At 28.9% G+C, this 23,770-nt stretch overlaps 1 protein-coding gene across 2 annotated transcripts in view; it reads right to left on the bottom strand.

Annotated features, from left to right (window-relative positions):
• The window catches only part of LOC129958573 (ETS homologous factor-like), a 91,192-nt gene that overhangs the window by 64,737 nt on the left and 2,685 nt on the right, over positions 1–23,770 (bottom strand). The window contains exon 1 of one of the 2 annotated variants that reach the window (XM_056071142.1): positions 14,907–15,046. The exons of the other annotated variant lie outside the window; for it this stretch is intronic. The gene's annotated coding sequence lies outside the window, so the exon portion shown is untranslated. Of the gene's footprint in view, positions 1–14,906; positions 15,047–23,770 lie in introns of those variants that run through there. 2 annotated transcript variants of the gene reach the window in all.

The following is a 23,770-nucleotide window of genomic DNA, read 5'->3' as shown; positions in this document are numbered from 1 at the left end:
TATTTTAAATTAATCTAAATTCATTATGTATGGTATGAAAAGTAAAATAAATAAATTCACAAAAGATAAATTAAAAAAACAGCTCGCAATTGGAAGTATCTGCTACAGAAGTTTCATTTCAAGCGTGAGACACTCGCTAATTTTATATGCATACATATTTTTTTAAAGAATCTGGCGTCATATTATAATGTATATAATGTACCATTGCAACACAACTTAGTATGCATGCACAATATGTGCATGTGTAAAACAAATTCCCAAATTCAAAAAATAAAAGAAGATCACAATATCTTTCATATGACAATATAAATTACTATTCTAAAATTCTTTTATAAATTGATTAAGAAAATCTATGAATTTGGTAAAATCATATACATTTTTAAAGCATCTAGAATGACTTTAAGATAAATTTATCAAACTATTTGTATTTAATACTCAATGAATTTCGACTGAACAATTTTTGCTATGACATTTACCTAATTATGAATGCTTTCGAATAAAATGATCCTCAAAGTATACTTTCTATTAAATGGCAAAAAAAAAACAAAAAAAAAAAAAAACATTATCTTTATCACTGTAGTCATGCAAAACTAGTTTAATGTTTTCGTTCTTTGAGCTATTTCACTTCAAAGGATCCTCATTTTTCCATTGCAGAGAAACTAAATTCATTTGTTAAAATGATCTTTTTTTCTTCTTTTTACTATTCTGTTTTAAAAGTCCGAGAGAGGTAAAGTTGAGGAGGGGTAACTTCGTAAAATAACAAAACACATCAGCACTTCACACACCAAATTTTTCTCACACCAGTGTAAGGACGTATAATCATTGACCGGATTTAGCATGCACCAATCCCCTATACACGCATAAAGGTTTGAGATACAATCGCGGTCTTCATTCCTCTGAACATGATTCATAGACTTGCCGTCAGGCGTCAAGTGCATTTTGCCCCAAGCGCGAATGTGCCTCAGATTTCACTAAATTCCTAAATAGTTTTAGAACTGTGTACTTCTGAAACAATAATTCCCTTGCAGATTTACTGATAACTAAAGATTGTCTGTTGAGCTTAGAAAAGAAGATTAAGGTTAACTGGGATCCACAATCACACGTTTCGTTTTTATAAGATAAGAAATTTCTTATTAATCAGTGATAGTCGTGGATAAAAGAATAATAATTGCATGCAATTGAAAGAGAAAACAGAGACAATGTTTTAATAATTTTCTACAAAAAACACATTAAATGTCAAACGCTTTCTGCAACATTTTCAGCCACGAAAATGGAAGTTGTTGATTTATGATAGAAATGTTATATTTGTTGTTTTCAGAATAACGCCAACTAAAAGACTGCTTTTATTAAATAAGACGAAAACATAACTTAATATTTTCAGATTCTGAATTTTTTTAAATAGGGAGAGAATTATAAAACCTTCAAAGACATCAGAAAGTGAAAAATTGTTTCAGAAGCAATGGACTTCAGTTTAATTAATTTTTGTGCTTGAAGTTTCATCGTATTTTTCTGACCAATTAAAAGTTTTGATTTTTAGCCAAGCTACTTTAAGGCTGCACTGTTGAAATTTTCTTTTAAAAAATAAAACACAGTAACAGAAATCTTCCTATTTTGTGATTCAATATGTTTTAAATTAGCTTATGCTTCAGAGCTTCTTAGACTGCATTAACTATCATTAAAAAAATTCTAAATTAAAAAAAAACTACTAAATAATTAAGATATTTTTAAAAAATATACTGAATAATTTGGATATTTTAGATGTATTATAACTTAAAATATAAATCTACTGATAATTAGATATTTTTGGAGGTTCTTGTATAGTCTTTGCTATTTTTTTTAACGAATTGCTACGGATACCTAAATCACAATTATTCAAGAATTTTGCAATTGTATGTGCAAGATTTTCCAATCATTATAAGAGAAATTTAAGGCATAAGACAAAAAGTGCGTATCACCATAGAAGCAGAATTTTTCAAATTAATCTTCTTTCACACATCAAAGATTTGACAAAAAAAACTCTTATCGAAAGAAAATTACTTAGTAATGCTCTTTAAAAATATAGCAGAAGATATATCAAGCAGAAACAAGAAAATATAAAAGCAATTAGCTTTTTCGGAGAATCCAGTTCTTGACCTAATATATAAAAATTCAGAATGATTGAAGCATAGAAGTCTTAAGCAAAACCAATCAATTGAAAAAGTATTCCTCAGTGTCATTGAAACTAAAATATTCACACCTGCTTTCAAATGTTGAAGTGTATCTAAAATTAGTCCATCTCATTTCACTAGGCAATGGTAAATAGCAGAACTTCTAAGCGAAGTGACTGTGTTTTGTCTGGACTAGCTTCTATTCACTTAATATTTGATTGGCAGCTGCTGGGAAATCCGTCACGGCATAAAAGGAAATAAAAACCAAAACGAAAAGCTTATTTACAAAAGCTTTCATCCATCATTTTAGCAAGATATTTATGCAAGTGCATCAGTTCCTAGTTATTAACACTTTTTTTCTCCACTGCTATGAGGGTCAATCATTTATTCATAATTGGTTATTTGAAAAATTGTATAAACATGCTACAAGAGTTGTGATTTTGGTCAGGTAAAACTATGCTCAAACTAAATTATAATTGGATGTATGTATTTTTTAAGAGTTAATATTTCGAGGCGGCTATTGTTCTTTGGAGAATTGTGAGTAAAAAGATTATAATTGCTATTCACATATTCATTCTGTTTTCGTTTTTGTTCTTTTTTTCTAAATTCGTTTCTCTTTTAAAGTACTGCATAAACCTACAATAAATATTTTGTCCGACAGAATAAAATTAATGCCATATACAGGTCATGGTGTGGTTCATTTTAAACTAGAGTATCTGTAGATGAAATAAGATGCACATTTGAGCAAAACGTCCTAATTACATAGGTTCTTTTTAGTGGAAATTTGTATGAAATAACAAGATTCAAGTAATTTGATTTCAAATTTAGTTATAACAAACGATTGCACTCATCAATGGGTGATATCTGAGATAATTTTTCCTGAATTTTTGTTTTTCGCGTTAACTGCTAGTAGGTGCATTCTTTTAAAACTGATAGTTTCAGAGACCATTAATTTTCTTGTTTATATCATTGCTAGAAAAAAATTTATTGGTGTTTTTTCATATTGAATTAATTTAGTTCTGATAAATGAAATGAGATTTAAAAAACCCTTTCTACTATATTTGATTCGATGTTTTAAAAATAGACTGCTTTTCGAATTACTAATATATATATATATATATACAAAAGTATAAAAATCAAGTTAATAGGAAAATAAAAAAAAATAAAAAACAAATAAAAATTGAACCAAAAATGATTATTATACTTTTGTACCAATTCATCTGTGTTTTAGAAGTAGCTGCAGTTGCGCTCTCTAAATACTATGAAGTTCCTTTTTGGTTTTAGTTTGAATAGGTAATAATTTTTAGTTGCGATTTCGAACACTGTTTTGTTTCGTTTTCAAACTATTTCTTATATATATATATATATATATATATATATATATATATATATATATATATATATATATATATATATATATATATATATATATATATATATATATATATATATATATATATATATATATATATATATATGGATCATATTTTTACAGACATAAAAAAAGATTATTTTGAAAGATTTGAAATCTCTGACAGTACTTCTGTTGTTTTTACGAATATATCCTCAGAAATGAACTTTGAAACTATTAATGGCAAACTCTTCATTTTAAAAATGAAGTATGTTAATATGCTTGACAAGTCAAGGAATTTTCTTAAGAAAATTAATAAGCAAACGTAGCATTAGACAATAGCCTTCCTCACGAAATTGAGAGCAATAGAGAGCAGCTCAAAATCAATTAATTTCAATTCTAATTTCCAATTTCTTCGTCACAAGAAAAGTGGCGGGAAAGAAAAAATCTTGCTCAAAACAGAAAAACAGCTTATAAAAAGAGAAATTAAAACGCTGCACATGTCCTAAACGATTGGTTTCGCATGAAGTTTAATATAAGTCGGCCAAGGAAAAAAAAATCAGACATGTAACAACAATATTAGTATTTGAAATTAATAATTCACCTTCTAAGGTTAGAAACGATATTTTTAATGAATTATAAATGTCATGAAACAACCAACATTTTATTAGTGAAAATGAAAAGCTCATTTTTCATTTTACTTTCCAATTATATAATTGAAAATAATAACTTTCTACTATCTCGTTTTGCAAACAGAATCAAAATATTTTATCTGTCTTATTATTAGGTTGCAAATTAATTAAGAAAGTGAAAACTGATTTTAGTAATTTCCTTTCTTTTTAGGATGTATCTACTGAATATTACAAACATTAAAAGCTTCTTTTATTATGCTCTTATTGCTTTAACACATAATTATCTTATCACTTTAGCACATTTATTATAAGAATGTAATAGGGAAATGCATAATAACAAAACATTAATAGTTCTTTCTTTCAAATACTAATTTACATGTTTTTAACTAAATATTTTTTTTTTCTGAAATCTAACTGCAGTTTCTTTTCCTTTCATTCTGCCCTTAGATCGCGACCGATTCTTTAAAATCCTTTTTTTCTTCTCTTGGCTTTTCATAACATGCCAGAAAAAGGCATTATTATTACTATAAAAAAGTTGTTTCAAAGTATTTAATAGATAATACGTTTAGAGTAAGAATTTGTGGAGGATAATGTGGAAAGAATTTTGATTAACTGTTTAAGAGAATAGAACAAAGAAATCTTATTATGAGCGATTTGCCAACACTATATGTTTTTATAAACTACTTGCGTTACCTTTCATGTATTTTAATAACAAGATTTTTAGAACCAGTTAAACTTCTTGACTGTATATAACCGATTACAACCTAAATTCCCAGCTCAAACTGTCTTTTATTACTATTAAAAATTTCCAATTTTTTGAATTATCATCTAATATTAAACTATTCATAGTTACGAATAATCCGATTCTTTCGTAGGTTGCAATAATTTTATATGTGTGTTCTGGCTGGAAAATCTATCTAAATCAAAACTATCTATCCTAAACCTATATAAATCAAGAGTTATAATTACTTTAAACTATATGAATCTTAGTGATGTGTTTTACTGTTGTCAGTCCAGTATGTCTATAAAAATTCTCTCAATTAACCATTTTATAGGATGATTTCTGTGATATAAAATAATTTTTGATGAATTTTATTTAACATCTTATTATATCACTCAGTTAAATAAAAATATTTTTTGCAATTTCTTCGAAAAATTTTAAATGCATTGGATTCAGTTAAAACTCATTTTCAATATTTTGTTTTGTAGACATTAAATAATATTGACTTAATGTAAGGGAAACTTTATCTGAATGATATCCATGAATTCAAATTTTCGAATTAACTTCCCCCAAAGGTCTCTTTTGTTCAAATGCTATTTACCAGGGGGATTTTTTCTAGCCAGAATAATAAGAGCCGGTTAATCAAAATTCCAGCTGAACATTATTTTTACGTACACGTTTTAAACAATTGTTTTTATGTGAAGGACAGCGCATACAACTAACATACTATTAAAAATTTTCATTGGTCACATCCAAAATTATATTTTTTACTTATCACAATAGGATTAAATTGTGGGAATTTAATTGGCATCATTCAAGATTAATATTCTTTTCCAACATATTTTTAGCACTTATGGAAAAGCAATGATTTTGTGTAAACTGAAATTAGCTACAACCCTGCCCTGAAAATATTTTTTTTTTCCATTTATTGTGATTCCGTTTAATTGTGAAAAACATTTTTCCTTGTTGAAAAGATGAGAAGATTTATAAGAAGATTTACTGATTCGAAAAGAGTGGGATGTTAATTTGAGAGTTTCCTATTTCCGCCGAAATGGAGAAGACTATAAAATAAATACAACTTGTCGAAACAATAAGCAAGTGTTGACATTCTAGCCATTGTTTCTGGGCCGCGTGACTCAATAAGATTGACCTCGAAAATTTCGACGAAACAATAAAATTGACAAGATCTTCCAAAGATTGAACTAACCTCCATTAAGAAGAAACAAATGTTTCAGTAATCTAATAGGCGAATTATGAATTTCGAAGATTCTTGTAATTCTCTATGCATGTATGTAAAGGAGACGAAATTTCCTAGATAAAATGATAGACAACTTGAAGCCGACACAACTGAAACAGTCGAAGCGGCAAAGAAGAAACATGTTAATTTAAAAAAACGTACTTAATCTCACATTACTTTCATAATCCTTTTAATATCCAGAACATTAATTTTTTTTAATATTATTTACGAAAGTATGCCGTGAAGCATGAATGTATGACTCTTCGAATGCTAGATTCGTCTTCCTTCAGCTTGAAGCAGGAATAAAACGGTTAATAAAATTAATGATATATTTTTCACCTGTTAAGCATATAAAGACTGAAAACATTTCGTGGACTTTTTTGTAATCTTTTTCGGTTTTCTGAAATGCAAAATAATTTTCATTTTATAACTTTTAAAACTATTCTTGTTCATTTAGTTTAAAAAGAATGAAAAGAAACTATTCTTGTTCATTTAGTTTAAAAAGAATTAAAAGAAACTATTCTTGTTCATTTAGTTTAAAAAGAATTAAAAGAAACTATTTTTGTTCATTCAGTTAAAAAAAGAATTAAAAGAAATTTCGTTCACAACTTACTTACTGATTTCATTGAGAAGATTGCAAGATTATTGTTCCTCATTTAAGACTTTTCTTCATAGTTTAATAAAAATATCAAACACATTTTTAAAATGTATTAAACTTCAGAGTTCCTTATATGGTATTTTAATATTATCAATGATTGTAAAAAAATTAAAAACCCCGTCGCTTAACTTATAGTAAAATTTTTTCTATTATTTGCTTTATAAATAATTCATTTGCCTTAGAAAACCTGGCATCTTTAGAAATCTTTTAAATTGCTATAAAGTTTTTTTCACCCTTTTTTTACATATTGCAGAAAGGCGTTTGACAGTTATGGCAAAACGAATGTGGTAAAGATAATGTATACTTTTTTTACACAAAAGGATTAATACTTGTTTTTTCATGAAGTATATGCATTTAACAATTTGGATTAGTTTTTCGTGTTTTTAGTGTAATGAAAAGATTGCATTCAAGTGTGTTAAGTGATTGCACAAATGTAATCTGATAAAATAATTTTACTATCAATTATGCAAATAGTCTTTCCTAATCATGCTTTGTAAAATCCGTTTGCCAAAATAATATATCTTTTCTTTTTATTTTTACAACTATATACCATGGTACGTATTTCGATAAAATAGTTACACACTGGGACAAAGATGATTGCAAGGGATCAAACAGACATTTGTATTTATACAAGAAGCATTCAAAAGTTTTTACTTCCTTATCACTATCCAATGTTGCTATTTAAATTAATTGCTATATATCTGGCTCATCAGCTGACTTTTCGCAACGTGTCAAGGATGAGGAAAGTTTAGTGGTATCAAAAAAAAAAAAAAAAAAAAAAAAAAAAAACTCTTTCTAATCTGGAATTTTTTGCAAAATAACGCTTTAAAGAAAGTAGACTCATCATCAAGGGATCAAAGACTCATTTGTTTTTCATGTTAGGATTTCTAACAGGGTATAAAAAATTTGGGCTATACCTTCGAAGCTGAAAAAAAAAAAAAATGTTGGTAGCAAAGATCTAACAAAGTTAATCATCCCATTAATGTAGACAACATGATGACATAATCACATTACAAATGTAATTACAGATATCATCAAACAATTAAGTGAGCTGTGCTGTGACTCACTTTCTACAAGATGCCCAAAAATAAGTTACCTCGACATCACTTGAACATGAACTGATTCCATTAGCTAGGTAAATGCTTTTGGAGATGATTTCAAGCTACGCAGTAATCAATACCCTCCCCCCCCCCCAAAAAAAACAAATTTTATTTTTCCTGCATTGCATTTTAATGAATAGCGTGAAAATGCAAAAGAGAGGAATTCATTACACTATGATTGCCATTGTCTGAGAGAAATAATAGCACTTTTCTCAATTTCTTTTTCATTTGTTGACGAAAGTACTCAAATGCAATAGAAAAGGCAAGAAGTCGAAGCGGCCCTCCTTATATGGGCACTTTTTAAATTCAATTATTATAAGGCAATGGTCATACTCTCTTCTAAAAGTGAAAAAAATGATTAAAAAAGAAAGTGAACGTTTAATCTTCCTCTGAGTCCAAAACCAGTCTTCCCTTCTCTCAGTAGAATCTGTGTTAATAGGGAAGAATCCTTTTCCGAAGAAGAAAAAAAAAAACCCGCCAATTATTCCCACACCCTCCCTCATAAAAAAGGACATCTTTGACAAAAAAGGGCTAATCCCTATTTGAGTTATTTTTATAGCCATCCATTCTTTTTCTTCTAGGAATTCTTTTCTTTTTATTCTTTTTATCTGGGACTCTTTCTCTTCAAACAGATGTGAATCAATGTCTAACTTGTCCACTTTCTTTTCTTTATTTCATTATCCTGGAAATATTTATCGCATTTCCATCTTCCCTCCCCGCATTCTGATAGGTGAAATCTTTAGGAATATTTCGAGATACATTATGCTACTGAGTGCTTGATTTTATTTTTATTATTCTAGCATATAATCACTAGGTAGACAGCAAACAGCAAATGCTTCGTGAAAATGTGGAAACCAAAAGCAGTTTCAAATGTCGACTTTTTCGTCAAAGGAAATTTTATTTAATTTGGTAGATGAATGATTTTTCTTCTAGTTTTAAAACTCGCGGGAATTAATCAAGAAAACCGTTTCTTGAATTTGAACCCAGTTTAGAGGATTCAGAACCACCTCACTTTCTAAACTTTTACATCATTATGAAAACCTTTGACCAACTTCGTGATTCAGGTTTATATACAGGAAAAATTATGGCATCTGTATAAATAAGACTTATCTTATTAGTACGTGAGAATTCTTATAAAATATATTTTTATGGCATATTAGGGGAAGAAACTGAATCACCAGTTTAAGATCAACTATCACCTAACATAACATCACATTTTCTAATTTGAGCTACTGATTTCAAGTGACACGTGCAAGCAAAAAATTAGCAATTCGGAAACCTTTTCTTGAGGATAAGACAATGTTTCAATCCAAATGCTGATAAGATGTCACAACTATCAAAAACTCCTTTAACGGGTGTCATTTATTCACAAATGTAAAATTTCAAGACGAGATTTTGTGACAGCGCTACTAAAAATAAAAATAAAAATTTCAGCCTTTCGTTATATCATGCCTTCAATTTTTAGCAATTTTGAATATTTTACGATAAACAGATTTCACACTAATGAGATTGTTTTTAGTTAGTATATAAGACTTTTCATTTCCTGCCCATTTTGTTTTAATATATTTGAATTTATAATTTTCTATTTATACAGGATGCATTTATTTTAATGATTTATAATGTTCTAAAAACTGAAGATATTTTATTTCGTTTTGAAACAAAATTCTAAACATTCCATATGGTTACTTATTAAAGAAATCTCATTTTAGTTTTGAACTTATAGAATTTGTAATATTTCCTAGGAGAAAGTCGTTGCATGTTACATTTTGCATGAAAATTAGAAATCGTTTGTAAAATATTGAAATGGAAGGCGAATTACTACTAATAAAAACTACATGAGAAAATAGATTATGAGAATTGAATTTACTTTTCCATCATGAATCAAACAAGGATAAAAAGAAAGAAAGATGACTTGAAAACTCGTATTTAGACTTGAACGAATGAGAGAAAAAAATATTATGCAAAACTGAATAACATCTTTGGTCTGATTTTAGAGAATTGATGTTTCTTATTATTGAATCTGAAGATTAAGTTCTCTTTCGTTTAGTTTGCTTCTGATTAGGTGAAAATATTTTTAAAGTCAAAATGTGCAGAAAATTGATTTTATATTGAATTTTCTATGTCACTTCCTCCCCTCCCCCTCAAAAAAAATCAGACGTGGGAATTGCACTCGCAAATCATTTTAAATTTTTTTATTGTTTCCAAAAATGATTTCAAATGATTTTTTTACCTAGACATTTTTTTTGAATTTACAGAGAATTGAACAATGTGCACGTACTGTATACATATTAACTTATTAAGATTATTTCAAAGTAATTTAACAGGATGAATGCTATTGCATTATGGGCAAATTACGTTTGGAAAGGATTTTTTATTAAAAAATAATTCTCTTAAAATTCCATTCGTTTGGGTTGGAATACGATACAATTTCTTTTATATGTATAATCTTTTTTTTATTTGGTCTAAATTTACTGAAGAAATTTGAGAATATTTTAAGCACAATAATGAGCAGCTGCTTCTGTTTGCTAAAAAGTATTGTTTTCTTTTCATACAGGTAGGTGCTCAAGATAATAGAGTAACTCTGAGAGCATAGCACGTAAATATTGCTTTTATTAGTTAAAATATTTTTTAAAAAATATTTTTATTTAACAAATAGTACTTAGCATCTGGCAATTTTAAATATAGCATATAGATTTTAAATGCTTCTGTTATTTGAAAACTTAGATTCTTATTTTGTGCAATTTGAAGTTATCGCTACATTTATTTTCTTTGTAACTTCTTATTGAAAATTGTCCAGATTTTATTTAGATTATTCTCAGGAAATCCACTTATTGCATTCGTGCTCATGACCGAACTTCGGGGAAATTTTTGCACGTCTTCTCCAATCATGGTCGCAGAACCATCGTTGCCACTGCGCAAAAAAAAATTGTCTTATAAGTAAATCATTCTAAAGGACTCATTGAAATTTTTGCAAAGCTTTAGCAAACTCACATTTCCATACAAGAAGCATTTTAAAGAAAGTAAACGGATGATTGCAATCAGTCACTGAGTGTATTTGAAATATTCTTATATTGAAAGAGTTAGTATGTTAAAGAAAATTTATGGGGTTTTAAAGAAGTTAAGTTAGATTAGAGTTCTAGTAGAACTATTTTGTAAAGTCATTTTCAGCAGCGATCAGATGACAAGGGCGACTCAGGTTCCTTTTCCAAACTTCCACGCTATATCTTAGAAAGGATCTCGTTTATCCGGCCAATATTTGTAAAATCGAGTCTCGAAGTCTAAATTCTGCAATTCGGCCAAGTAACCCTGAAGAAACATTGTTCAGAAACACACCAATCCACATTAAATGGACCATTCACATAAGAAAGAAATATTTTTATTAATACTTAATATTCTGAATGTATAAAAGCCCCGTACATGTTATTTATTTTCTTTTTTAAATGAAATTTTGAAGAACTAATATCTTCAGCTTTATAAGTTCACAAATGAACGTGTCTAATGTGTCACTCTCAATGGCTAAATTAATTGCGGAAGAAAACATGATTCGAAATAAAAATAAAAAAAACATCTTGAAACAGGGAAATATTTCAACTACTTCTTCAACGTCTGTTATATGTAAATAAAAAAAATAATCATTTAATAAGAATGTAAAGTGTAGACAATGTCATCTTTTAATTTTAATAAATTTTATAAAGCTTTCAAGATAATGACACATTTTACTAAAGAAACAAAACAGAAAGTTTCAACAAATTTTGCAACAGCAATCCAATCCCATGCGAATTTCTTTCATTATTCTTATTTCCAAAGAATTGAAAGAAAATGTCACCGATAGCCGAGATCCTTCCTTGTAAGAGTATTTAGTCGTGTACATAGACTCGCATGTACAGTCGCTAAACATGAAGATATTGGAATAAAAAATAGCACGTGATTTAGCATTTATTTCGGAAAGGGCCAGTTGTCATTTTTGACGGACATTTTCTTTCATAAAGATTTTTTCCTGGTAGCATGTTTATTTGCTTAGTTGTGTTGAAAATCACGGGACTGTCCTTGGTCGAGACCACTAAAGAAAGACTTTGGGAGCTCCAAGAACTCGGAATAAAGTAAGTGTCAATAACGGAATCACCTCAAGGGGACACAATAATTCTTTCTGTCACTTAATAAAGGTCAGAAGCACTTTGTAGTTGTGAATGTCACTTAGTTCAATCCACACCCCAAAAGGAAGAAGGTGTTGTTGTTTAATAACTAATATTTCAACTTGCTACTAAACTATATACAGTTTATACGTATTTTTTTTTTCAAAAATTACTCTAGGAAATTTGTCTTCTTCCGTGTTTACAAAATGTTTCATTTATTGAATTTTCCATTCATAACACCTTTTTACCTTCGAAAAATCTACCTTTAGCAGTATTTTTAATGTTAGCAGGTAAGTTGCGCTTAAAAAATTTATAGTACGAGCATTTTCTTAATAGATACGAAGATTTAACAGTTTAACAAATAAGTATATTAATTAATTCATTAACAGCATTCATTTATAGAAACTAAATTATTCCGGCTGAATGATTCATCTTTCTTACTCCATTATCAATTTTACGCCCAATACTATTCACAAAAAAAAAAAAAAAAAAAAAAAAAAAAAAAAAAAAAACTGGGCCTTCTCTGTTTTTGGAGCAATATATTCCTTATTTCTTTTAATTTACGGATTTCGTAATTTTATCTAAGTTTCTGAGAAAAACTCAATTGCAATCGCTAATGCCATCATTATTAAAACCAACTAGAGTGTCTTTCCAAACCTTTCTCGCGTATTCTCTCATAAAAATGAATTTGTGTTTGGAACGCTTTTTTCCCAACCAACTAAAAAAAAATCTGGCACAGAACTACCATTGCAGTCACAAAATCACGTATCGAATTTGATAGATTTCAGTCATAGCATTTTTGAGCTATCGCGTTTACATGCTTCTGAAAGTACGGACTAACAAACGTTTTACTCCTTGTTGGGTTTTGCTTAATTTTTTAAAATTTGATAGGTGTCTACAATATAGATGTTAAGTATGTGTACCAAATTTTATCCATCCAGCTCTCATCATTTTGTGGTTATCGTGTTAATTTATATTCGAACATACAGACTTCCTCTGATCACATTTTTTTAAAAAAAATTGATAGAAATCTACAAATTTGGTGTTAAGACCCTATACCAAATTTTATTCGTCTAACTCAAAGCATTCCTGCTTTATCGTTTCATAGACAGACGGACGGATGTACAGTCAAATATTTTCCAGAAATGTGTTTTTCGAACTGAGGGAGATCTAAAGCGTGGAAATTTGTCAAAATCTCGAGTTCGATTTTTTTCGCAATTACAGTTATTTTCTTTCTACTTCGTATACGAGAAAGTGAAGAAATAAGGAAAGGTAGATGTATAAGCAAAGAGGAAAGATAGGTAAGGTATAAGCACATCTAGATAGAAATGTTAATTCCATCGGATTGAGATTCGCTTTTTTTTAAATTTTACATTGCCATATGTCATGCTAATTATAAATAAATTAACTCTTTCATTTATTGATACTTCGTGGACTTGTAATAAGAGTTGAACCAACTGACGGAATATCATCCTTCCTATTTGAGTATGGGAAGCGTTTTTAATGAAATCTTTTCGTGAAGTTTCTCTGTTTGTAGAATGCGTATTAAAAATGTTATCTTTTAAATCCATTCGAAAAGTCTGATTCAAGGAGTGGGGTGAATTCAGGATTAGGTATTTAAATCAATTGTTAAGATTTCATTAATATGAACAAAAGATTTGTAGAAAAATGTTTTCCATCCGTTCTGTTAGACATTTCTGGAGCGGCAACAAACTATTTACACATAAATTTTACACATATATATATATTTTTTTAATATTTACAAAATACAAAATGAAAGTTCTACCTAATACTAATGAAATGTTTGCAAATATTGAAGTGAATAAAAATTAAGTTAAAGTTATTAAAGTCACTAGAATTAATATATTTACAGGATTTTAATTATATGAAATTTATAAAGAAGTCTGTTAGACTAACAGATATTTTAATCAATTATACAAATAAGTCTTCACACCAAATCAAAACCGGGAAAATATGACACCATATTGATTCATTTAAAAATCAAATCTAAATCTACAAAATTGTTACTTTGTAGATAATTAGATATTTGCGTGAAAAAAGAATAACTTAAACAATCATTTTAACTATTATATAAAGCCATCATAGTCTGAAATTGTTAAATTATTATCTTTGTTTTAAGTTTGGTACAACTAAAAGAGAGAAAAAAATGAGTAGCATAGAATTTTACTTAAGAGAAACTCAAAATTAGAGTTTCTTAACATTAGATCATCAATAATAAAGTCATGGTTTCCTAATCGGACAGGCGTGCATGCTGGACGAACGGCATTTGCGTCCAAAATTCCTACTGCAAGTGTATTGCAAAAATAAAATGACTTTAGATCATAAACCCTAAAATTGCTACATTATGCGATAATAAGTTAAAACACCCATTTAAACATCGAAATATGGAATTTCATTCAGTGGACTGTAAGAAAAAATAAAATATAAAAAATGTCGAATAATATTCCTTATGTATTTGTAATTATAATTTCAATAGTATATAATGCAAGAAATGAATAAATGACATAAAATTGAGCAATGGCATTCATTTCATAAATCGAGTTTAATTTCCATACTGATGTATTCATGAAATACACATTACATTAGACTTTTATTTTACTTCATATTTTTGTGCAAGAATTTGCGTTAATGTTTTACTGTTTCGTTTATGTTCCGTGCTTTTAAAACACACAAAAAATTCCATGTGAATATGAAACACCAATTAATACAGTAAAGCAACGGATCATATCCGGGGTTTTTTTAAAACATTTAAACCACATAAGATCAAAAATCAAAATAAATCGTCTAATAAAGAGAAGTAAAAAGAAAATTCAACCGCTTATTTTTTTATCAAATATCAAGCATGGCTGCATTGTTTGCATTCCGAACATTTTGAAAGTCACCAAAATATGAATTTTATACTTTACCTATGAAAGAGAAATCCACGACGTTTTCTTGCAACTTTTATTCCCTGTAGTAAGCAGCAATTTAAATGACAGGCGTTTCGCTAAGCAAAAGGATCAGCCTACATTCTCTAATTGGTAGATCACTTCCTTCAGGATTCGACGCAGATTGCAAAACGAACGATCTTCAGCGAGCTCACATCGCTTTCGTAACAATGAAATCTGCTCACAAAATCGGAATAACAATTATTACTTTTTTTTCCCTGAATGAAACGGCCCTTAAATATTATGCCTGGATGTTTATCACTTTCCTCGTATTTACCAATGCTCAGCTAAATTAACCGCACTTATTCCAAACGGTATTTTCGTTGCTTCTTCGCTTTTTCAAAGCATGGAGAGATAAATAAGTCTTTACAACTCTCGCCTAGGTTTTGTTGTTGTTGCTGTAACTTTAAAGATAAAAAAAAATTCTGATGCATAATAATCCAGACCCTTTATGCGCTATTTTAATCAATTATTATTATTACTTTACTCCAACCGTTTGAAAGAAGAGAATTTTCAGTCAAATAATAATTTTTTTCCTTTTTTCTTTTGTAAAATCTCGGAAATCCGCTGCAGTTTTTTTTTTTTTCTTTTTTTTCCCCAATTCATTTTGTTGCGTTTCTACCAATTCTCTGGCAATGAATATTACTAATTTGTCTTTGGTAAAATCAATATTCGAATGAATTTCAATAATTACATAATAGTTACTGTAACAGCCTGTAGAGCGAGACGGATTTACGATTACAACTTATATTGAAAATTGCTTGTATTTTCAGAGGAAAAAAGCTGCAGTTAGAAAATTTTTCGGCTTTAATATTTTTATTTATGACGTTCAATTACATAATCTATTCGGTAAGTCATTAAAATTACATTTTCTAAAAACAGGAAGAATACGCTTTAAAGAGGATACAATTTAACAATGATTTTGACGCACACATTAACAATAACTTGTCATTTAACATTTTAAAATATAAAAGGTATATTGATCTTCTTTATTATTTAAAAGAAATTTCGCCAGTTATCCTTGAGAAAATATAAATCAACTTTTAGATTCAGTAATCAAAACACTGGATGAAAATCCAGAGACATAACCGAAACTCAGTTATTACGACAAAAATTCTTTTATCTTTTCAGGACTCTGTTTCAAGCTTTTGTACATCTGTCAATTATTCCTGAAACTATCTTCTTTTTGATATTCAAAAGTACGCGACAGTAAAATGAAATAGAGTGAAAAAAAAATTCTTAAGAAAAATCTTTTATTTTTTCACGGAAATTTCAACAGTTTTTGTTTTATTACGCTATTCAATGCTATCAATGATGTAAAGAATTTTTTAAGATTTTCTAATGCAAAAGATCAGATCATCGCATCTCGCAAATCCTGGTAAATATTGTATTCAATATTCTTTTCTCATGCAAAAGCTCTCGAATTTTTTTAAATCATGTAATGCACCGATAAACATATAAAAGAAGTTAGCTATTAAAAACAAAAATTTGTATGCAATTAAAAATATTCCTGTATATATCTTAAAAATATTCTATATTTTATTAAATAGGTTTCAATTAAAATAAGAAGTTGTAATTTTGTAATTAAAATTGAACAAATTTTAAAAATATATCCTTGCATCTTCTATAACAAAGAAAATGCAATAAAGTAGAAAACTATCAGAAAAGAATTTTAAAAAATGTTAATAGTGATTAGAAATTTTAAATCCAGTTGATGCAGTCTCCCAAAACTTTCTTACATGCTCTCTGACAAAGGTGTTATCTAACCTTTCCTGCGCATAAAATTATGGACCTTAGAAAAGCTGTGAATGAAACGAGGGCTCAAAGTTTTATTTTCAAAGCTCTACCCTCATAAAACTTGCATGCTTCGTAGTAGAGTAAAGAAAACCGGTACTTGTGTATCAATTGCATGGTATTGACGAACAATAGGTACAAAATATCGATCTTCAGCATGAATCTAGAATTCGATCTTCTGAGATGAATCGCTGTCAATTGATTAATACACAAATACCATAACATCGACTATGTATTTTGGACGCCTTTTTTCACTACCAATCGAAACGAAAATTTGACATAGAACTACCATTGTAGTCACAAAATCATATGCTAAATTTTATTCATGTTGTTTATTTCCTTTTTGAGTTATCAGGCATGCGAAAGTAAAGACCAACAAACGGTCAACTCTTTGACATATTTGGTTCAAAATTTTCTGAGAACCTACACTTTAAATGCTAAAACTATTGCTGTATTTTTAACAATTTAGCGTTTTAAGTTTTGTATTTATTATAGTCAATTTTGCTCGGACACACAAATATATTTTCTATGAGCGGAATAAGTTTAAAATTAGATAGATATCTACAAATTTGGTGTAAAGTTCCATATACCAAATTTCATTCGTCAAGCTCAAAAAGTTTTTGAACTATCGGCTCTCAGACAGACAGATAAACAGACATAATTTTTAAAATGTATTTTTTGGACTTGGAAGGAGGAGATTCTTTAAAATCTCGAGTTCTAATTTTTACGATCACAATACTTGCTCTAAACAAAATAAAAAATACATCCGCCAACATTCTTCCTTGATCGTTTTCCCCACTTGTAGTTAAAATTTAAAACACAATTTTAAAACACGATCGATCAAATTTATTTTTAATTTTTCTACGCCAATACTCAAAAAATTCAATTTTTAATTATAACTATAGCTTTTAGAGGCGGTAAATTTATTGGGTAAAACGGATCGCTTTATTTGTGCATATAATTTCATTCCGTAAGGACTCTTCATAGAATGCGCCGATCTTCTTTTCCTTAAAAATGTAATTACAACAAAAAAAATCCCAATTTTCAGTCAAATCATCACATTGCGGAAAATATTTAAATGATTTGGTAGTTCAACGCGTGTCAGAAATATTTTATTATGTTTTACAATAACTCTAACAAAATAAATTCTGCATTTTCACTTTTTACTTTCTCGTCTACTAAGTATACTAAGAGAAAGTATTGTAATCTCCATTTTTCAAACTTATCTGAGCCCGAAAAATACATTTTTGGAATTATATCTGTTTATCTATGAGCGGGGTAACTCAAGAATGCTTTGATCTAGATTAATGAAGTTTGATATGCAGATTTGAAACTAAATTTGCATGGTAGCTTTCAAATGAATGTATAAGCACTCACTCAAAAACAGCATTGACTTAAATAAATGAAATATGGTACATACATCTTTGCTTCCCAACATACTTTGATTTAAAATAATCTGAAGTCCAGAGAACACTTTAGGACCATGCGCCAAAAGAAAAGAAATGACAGATGTTTCTTCAACGATGGTGCTTCTGTTGTCCGTAAAAAAACATAATTAAGAATATTATTATTAGGACAATTTTATTTTCTTTTTGAAATATTTGTTGTTGATTCACTATTAAAACTAAACTGGTCTTAAAGGTCACGAGATATTTTTTTTTTGTAGCATGATTTTTTTCGTGCAATATTCTAAGATTTGCTAAATTTACATAAATAAGGAAAATTTTGCTTTTGGAAACTACGACTTATCTAAAGCCAAACAGCACAACTTATTCATATTATATTTTTTAGATCATTTACTAGTTTTTTACAAAATTAGGAGCTGATAACTCGAAGAATCCTACACATTTGATCAGAGCTCAAATGCCAAACATGGCACCTGACAAGCGACTCATGTTCCAAACTTCCACTCCGAATTGACAACTCGCGAATTTCCTATATTATTTAGGAAGCCGGCATTCTTTTTTCTAAGCTCAACAGACCGTGCGGTGCACCAGTAGTCACTCCAATTGTACCTTTAATTTTTACAATAAAAGCACATGTTACATATTCTATGCATTAAAGTAGCACATCAACGGTTCCTACCACCCTCTCCTATTATTTCAAATAGAAATTATTGATACAGAGAGGATGTTTTGATATAATAATTTAAATATAAATAATATTAAACGAATTATAAATTAAAGCTTCCCTTTTTTAGATTAATTTGTGATTTCTTTGACTGTTGGAGTTAGTATGAAAAATGAACAAAAGATATATTTTTCCATTTCGAAAATTGCCACAGTTAAATTTTATTCGAGAAAAGAAAAGAAAACTGAGAATTCAATGAATCAAATATGCACTTTGAATAACTATTAGATAAAATGTTGATAGTATACATAAAGGTTTCCTAACTCGAATCAATTATCAAATGTAGAATTTTTTTCAGTTATCAAACTATTCGCCGTTATTATTAAGGCGCTGAAACAGACTGGTTACAGTTCAAAGTCGCTAGTAAGTCAATTTATATTTGAAAGCAACTTCTTTTGAAGGGGTCTTTCAACTCAATAATTGTTACTCATCTTTAACTAAAAAATACTATGCTCTTGCATTCTGACTGAGAATAATCCATCGGAATGAGATCTGGTGAGTGTCGAAGGAGTTCTTCTTAACCAGTTATTCTCGAATATTCTATAAATAGATCCTCACATAGCGACAAATTTGTGGTGATGCTCTAACTTGCTGGAAGTTCCATTTTTAATTCTTAAAACATCTCTGGATATGTGACATTCCTACAGTAAGTACTTATGAAAAATTAATAACCACAATGTTAACAAAAATGAAAGATCTCACCCTCATTAACAGTTAACATTTGATTCTTTCACAGAGTGTTTCAATTTCATGATCTGTCAAGGACATGTAAATTATGACGACGAAGTGAGTCATTACTTACCGATTTAGTGTAGTAAATTAAAATTATAAAAAACGGAAATTATTCCTTATTATTTCAAATAATCAAGAAAACTAATGAACGAGTTACCCAGTCCTAACCCCTGATTCAATTTCGCCAATTTTTGCTTCATATGAAATCCCATAACTTCTAAAATCAGGCATCACTTGATCTTCTGTCCTCTCAGTTTTTGAGAGAAATTGGAAAAAACTTAACATCATAATGTATTTTCCATGGGGAAATCTTTCGACAGAGTTAACCAACCCCAATCATTGGACTGATTTCAAAAACCTTTATTTCATACAAATGGTCACGATCCCTCGATGCATCATCAATGGTCGTTTAGTCTTTTATCACCATTGCGAGAGATTCTTCAAAATAAAACTTTGACACAGCTTTCAGCTTCAACAATTGGAATGATTTCGCCAATTTTCACTGCAACGATTTCGCCACTTTGAATAATAGTTAACCAATCAGAATGTTTTATCAGTATTGTTCAACTTCTTTTTATATTGCTGCACCTATTTTTTATTGCATTTTTATCACGAGATGTAGTTAATCAATGTTGGCTGTCATGAATAAATTGATCTTATTAACTAGAGTCTTTGTCCATCATATTTTGATGAAACATATCTTCTCAAAACAAATAAAAAGTATTATTTTAAATTATTATGCATATTAATGGTAGAGTATTCGGATTGATTAGCTATGCTTGCAAAGTAGCGAAATTATTTGGGCGAAGAAATTGACAAAATTTCTTAGTTGTTAAGTTTGGGAACTCTGTCTAATTTTGCAAAATCTTTCGAAAATGGGTGTAGAGGAGACAAGAGATCTTTGGTGATATGGCAGTGGCAGAGAGAAAGTTGCCATAGATTTTATATGAAATTTTTATGACCATTAACAGTATTAATTTTATATTATATAAAAATTGGCAAAATTAGTACAGCATTTGTGGCTGGAGGAATTGCTTTTGTCAATTGTTTAAAATGCATACATGGTGGACTTACATCTGACTTCCAAAGTCGGCTAGTTGCATTAATTTATCATTACCAAGAAATTTCCGATTGTTGACACGGTAGTGTGTCTACGGAATAGTTCTTCAAAGTGTATCCAGTAGTTTGTTAAAAAATTAATTGCTTTTGTAAATTATTTTAAATGCATTCATGGTGGATGTAGAGCTAGTCGCCAAATTGCATTAATTTACTGTTATATGTAATGAGAAAATTCTAAGATTAATTTTAATGATCAGTTTACGGGCAGCTCATTGTTAAAATAAAAGATAGTATATCATAAACTGGAAGCACTCAGAATTATTGAAATGCACGAACGAATTAGGGTTAAACTTTCGGTTTCAGATTAATATTTTGAATATTCTAATTTTAAAACAGACAACTGTATTAAACTTGACTGAACTAAATCACTGATTAAGATATATACTCCACAAAAATAAATAAATAAAATATCATTTTTTAGATATAATTTAGTACTAAAACTCCATAAAATGAATGAGAATGGAATAAGATCGATATATTGTAAATTCTAATTGTATTAAAATTATTATTTTGAGTAAAATGTTATCAAATCGAAAGTGAATTTTTTCCCTACAAATTATATTAATGATCACTTCCTACCAATTATACAGAGATAGATAATTTTAATTTTAGATGACATAATTAAGCATGTTTACTAATGCGTCAATTTACTTTAAAGACATTGACAGTAGCATAATATATATGCAACTGTAAGAATGCACCAAAATTTCTAAATCATTCAAAAGTCTCAGTCAGTCCAAGGTCAGTTTTTACTTTCTCGTGTACGAAATAAAGAGAAAGTATAGTAATCGTCAAAAAATTCGAACGAGATTTTGACAAATCTCCAAATTTTAGATCTTCCTAAGTTCGAATGGCTAAATATGAGATTAGAAAGTGAAATAATCCATGACCTTAACTGGTGATTCGAAAAAGGGCCATGGTATCCTGAATGCTAATGAGTGGGGTGGCGTTCTATCTGGCCATACCGTTATGATGTAGGAGTGAGTGGCTTATCTTGTTAGGAGCTTTAAATTGGAATTATTATCGCTCTTCAAATTTTTTTCCTAACTGTCTTAATCATGTAGGTTATCCATTTGTAATGAATTACATACGAATTATAACAGTTTATACTAATATAGAATTTTTTTTATCTCTTAAAACGTTGTCCTCCCGCTGGTATTATGTGGAACTTTGGAGAGGTCAGGTGTCGTCCTCGTCATCTGACAGCGATTCAAAATGACGAAGTCCGTTCCAAAATAGCCTTAGTGTTGCTTTAAAATGGGACGTTAATATATAAATAAACTTAACTAAAATCCTTGAAACGTCTTTCTTTATAACTCTAAAATATAAAACAATTGTAAAGATTTAACCAAGAATAACGCGAATTTATCTTTTCTCTATAACTCTAAATTTCTCAATTATCTCCCGAAAAGGAACAAAAGATGATTTCTAAAAGATCTTTAGCAATCATCATAATCATGTGCTTCTTACACCGAAAAACTTTTTTTTTTTGTTATAATTACGAAAGTATGTTGATTTCGACAAAAATTTTTCAAAGTTATATATTAACAGACAGCAAAGAAAAAAAGACACGGCTTAAATATTAAAAACCATAAATCTTTATATGTGCTTCCTCAAAAAAAATAAAAAAAAATGACATATCTTCAAATGTTTAAAACAACAAAAATAGTTAAAAGAAAATAACAATTACTAAATTTATGCAGTAATGTTTATGCTAAAACCCACTGTAGACGCACAGATTGTTTTACTTATCCAAATCGATGTAACGCTAAACAAAGATTTCGTCAGTAGCAACTCATTAGCCATTTGTTTGATTCACCAAGAGGGAGCTGCTGCATATAATAACGCAATGCTTTATATGAAATCGTTCATAATTGTATAAACATTTTGAAATTATTTAATTAGTATCTTACCATGATTATTTTCTTGGCTGAGAATGTGAGTAATACTCACGTGAAAAAGAAACTATCTGAGCCCTAGAACAAATGAGCAGTCAAACACGTTAATAATTGCGTCATAAGGATGAAATTTTACCTCGACGTCAATTTTACTCCAAGACAACTGAGTCCTTTCATATTTAAAGTTTTAGACATATGTCATTAGGTAATTATTGCCTGTACGAAATATTTATGCAGGCAAATATATAGAAAGAGACTTTGTTTTGTGCTGAAATCGTTATCAGGAGACAGAACATCCTCATTTAAGATGAGATTATGATGGCATCATTTTTACGCGAAACGGTATTCTATCACAAATGCTTTATAATTCCATGAACTTTTCATACACTTCATGAAGAAAAGTAACGTAATGGTCTAATGATTATGCTGTTCAGTCGCGGTAAAAAATCTGTCAGAGCCCGAGGACAACCTTCAGACATCGAACGCTTCTTTTAAAAGTTTTCCAAATTTGACATATTTGTGTATTTAAAAACTGAAAGAAAATGATGGCAACTTTTGTTCTTTATTTTTTAACATTTTATAGATTTATTATTGAATCATTCAGATGCATCCATAAAAGTGTAAAAAATATTTCTAAGGAATTATTTTTCTTTCTAAATAAGGTTAAATAATTCTGACCCTCCAATTCACTACAATGAATAAGTAACAAATTTGAAATAAGGCTGCGGAAGATACCGTGAACAAATACCTTGATGCCTCAAATATCGAACGCTTCTTTTAAAAGTTTTCCAAATTTGACATATTTGTGTATTTAAAAACTGAAAGAAAATGATGGCAACTTTTGTTCTTTATTTTTTAACATTTTATAGATTTATTATTGAATCATTCAGATGCATCCATAAAAGTGTAAAAAATATTTCTAAGGAATTATTTTTCTTTCTAAATAAGGTTAAATAATTCTGACCCTCCAATTCACTACAATGAATAAGTAACAAATTTGAAATAAGGCTGCGGAAGATACCGTGAACAAATACCTTGATGCCTCAAATATCGAACGCATCTTTTAGAAGTTTTCCACATTTGACACATTTCTGTATTTAAAAACTAAAAGAAAATGATAGCAACTTTTGTTTTTGATTTTGTAGCATTTTATGAATTTATTACTGAATC

The sequence above is a fragment of the Argiope bruennichi genome, chromosome X1 (genome assembly GCF_947563725.1).
Source record: "Argiope bruennichi chromosome X1, qqArgBrue1.1, whole genome shotgun sequence".
In the NCBI taxonomy this organism is placed as follows: domain Eukaryota; kingdom Metazoa; phylum Arthropoda; class Arachnida; order Araneae; family Araneidae; genus Argiope; species Argiope bruennichi.
Note: the sequence above shows the minus strand (reverse complement) of the source record. Positions and strands in the feature narration are given on the sequence as shown.